Source organism: Cebus imitator, unplaced genomic scaffold (genome assembly GCF_001604975.1).
Source record: "Cebus imitator isolate Cc_AM_T3 unplaced genomic scaffold, Cebus_imitator-1.0 Scaffold23, whole genome shotgun sequence".
Classification (NCBI taxonomy): Eukaryota; Metazoa; Chordata; class Mammalia; order Primates; family Cebidae; genus Cebus; species Cebus imitator.
Genome location: NW_016107338.1, coordinates 3590300 through 3593130, shown reverse-complemented (window position 1 = coordinate 3593130; position 2831 = coordinate 3590300).

Sequence of the window (2831 nt, the reverse complement as noted above, 5' to 3'; positions counted from 1 at the left end):
GTAAAGACAGGGTTTCACCATGTTGGCTAGGCTGATCTCGAACTTCTGACCTCAAGTGATCTGCCCACTTCAGCCTACATCCACTCTCTTGATCTGAAACATAGAAGCTACCTGCCGTGTTCAAAGCCAAAAAGCATCTACCTACAAAGCCCTGGGTTTTGAAGGACAAATGCCCGGGTCCTTATTTGTTTGTCTTCTGGGAATTTCGCGATCCAATGCTGTAGAAAAGATTTTTTTTTTTTTTTTTTTTGAGACAGTCTTGCTCTGTCACCCAGGCTGGAGTGCAGTGGCACAATCTCCACTCACTGCAACCTCTGCCTCCCGGGTTCAGGCGAATCTCCTGCCTCAGCCTCCTGAGTAGCTGGGACTACAGGCGCCCACTGCCATGCCCAGCTAATTTTTATATTTTTAGTAGAGATGGAGTTTCACCATGTTGGCCAGGATGGTCTCCAACTCTTGATCTCGTGATCCACTCACCTCAGCCTCCCAAAGTGCTGGGATTATAGGCATGAGCTACTGCGCCTTGCAATAAGACTTAAAGGAGAGTGGACTTCTGCTTTTGTAGGCTTTCTCTTGTCTTTTGTGGTTCCACATACAACTCAGCAGTGTCTATGGGCTATCAATCACAACATAATGCAGACAACACAATTGTGTCTAGGTTCCACTGAATCCTAATTACACATGCACCACACTTCTGCCTTTTGCACTGCTGACTGGCAAGTAAGCTATGTTTTGTAGAAGCAGCAGGTGTGAGGAGAGGTGACTCCTGCCAGATGGTGCTAAAAAAAGGCCCAAGTGTAATACACAGGAGTCATTCCATTAACCCATCCATGACCAAGGCAAAGAGAGAAAGAGAAAGAGAGAGAGAGAGAGTGAGAGTGTGTGTGTGTGTGTGTGTTGAGGGGGTGGGAGGAATTGCCCTGCCCTGTCTTTGCCTTTTGGGTTTTGCCGTGATACAAATGGCAGGGGTGGCCAAGAGAATGGGGTGACTGAGGGGGAAGGAAACCCAAAGTGTGATATGCCTTCACACATACCCTCCAGCATGGCCCTGAGGTCTCACACCCTAACCAGACCAGGTACTGATGTTTCCCTGCCGAAACCCTACAACCACTACATCCCCGCTGAGAAATGTAAGGTGAGTTATTTAAACCGGCTGAACCAGTTTCCTCATCTACATAGAGGGATGATTTCCCCCTGGCTCACAGGACCGCTGTGGGAATCAAACGAGATCACTCGTGTGAAAAGCCTAACACAACCCCTGACACATGACGCAAGCACTTCAGGAACATTCTTCATGTTCCTTCCAGGTGATGGCCTTGCACTGTATACTCTGGCAGACCAGCCTCATATAAGCTCCAGGAGGCTGGCGTGTCCCAAGGTTCAGGCCATCACAGAATCGATGACCGTCTGACCATAGCAATGTCAGGAGGTGACAGATTCTGGCAAGAGGCAGCAAGAGGAGAAAGAAGAGCGCCCCAAGGCAGTGTGTGCCTCGACGAGGCTCCCAAACATAAGCACTTACGCAGGTGCAGGAACACGGTAAAATTCTGGTAACACTCCTCTCCCCTCATTTCTGATCAGGCCCCAAGTTCAACTCATCAGTTCAGGGATGAGCCCGTTGTCACCTTTTCCTAACTAAAGCCACTCACAGATGCGGAGCTCACGCCTAGAAACGGGAAACTTCTAACAGCCAGTACGCAAGACACACAAAGCCTTTTGTTTGAAGGACTAACCAGGCCCTTCCAGACAGGCTCTCGGGACCGACGGGGAAAAGGAATTAGTGTATTTTGACACAATACCCACCGTGTGGTAGGCAGAGAGTAACTATGCGAAGGGGATCCATCCCGCTGTACAAAGAGGTAAACCGCGGTTGCAAGAGCCTGAGCTGCAGGCTCCAGACGGCCAGTCGCTGGTAAGGGCCGCCCTCTCGGCGCGCACGCTCCTCCTCCCCGATCTGGCCCGGGCGGCCCGGGGGCGGGTGGGCGACAGGAGCCCAGGTAGGGCGGGGCCTGGCTTAGAGCACGGCGACTCCATGCCCGCAGCGACGCGCGGCCTGGAGCTCCGGGTGCGGCCCGAGCCCACGTGCTCTAAGTCTCCCCCCTCGCTGCCCTGGAGGACCCGCAGGCCCGATCCAGGAGTGGTCCAGCTCGCAGAAGGGAGCGGCGGCCCAGCGTGCCAGGAAGTCGGCGCCCTACCAGCCGCGCCCCTCCCCGCCGAGCTAGCGTGCCTGCCTAGTCAGCACCTTTCCAGCAGCGCGGCCCCACAGTGGGTCACGAGGCTGGCGCGGCCGGGTCAGCCCTGGCTGGACCTGGCCTCGGCACCACCCACCTCGTCCGTCCCCGTCCCGCTGGTTTCCCCATCCCCCTTCTTCTCCCCCTCCCCCTCTCTGCTCTCGTCCCCCTCCCCCTCTCTGTTCTGCCCCTCTCCGGGCTGGTCGCAGCCCGCCACGTCCCTGGCCCCGCCCCTGCGAGCCACGGGGGGGAACCCCGGTGACGTCACCACCCACCAGCGCTCGCATTCCCGCGCTCTCCAGAAAAGACGCGAAGGTGGTGACGTGTCCGGTGCGCCAGGGCGGCTGCGCAGGAGGCATCGGCAACTGAGCGTCCTGCGGCGCCGCCTGGTGGAAGCAAAGCGGCCAAGCGCCTCACCACCGGAAGCGGCGGCGCGGGCGACCGGAGAACGTGACTGACGTCATCTGGTGGAGGCGAGGGGGCGGCTGCCGCGTGACCAGCCCCTGTCCGGCGCGTTTCTGTTTCTCTTGTTCTGCTTTCAGTGGAGAGGGTTGAAGCTTGATTTCATGACCGTTATTTTACTTTTTTTTTTTTTTTTTT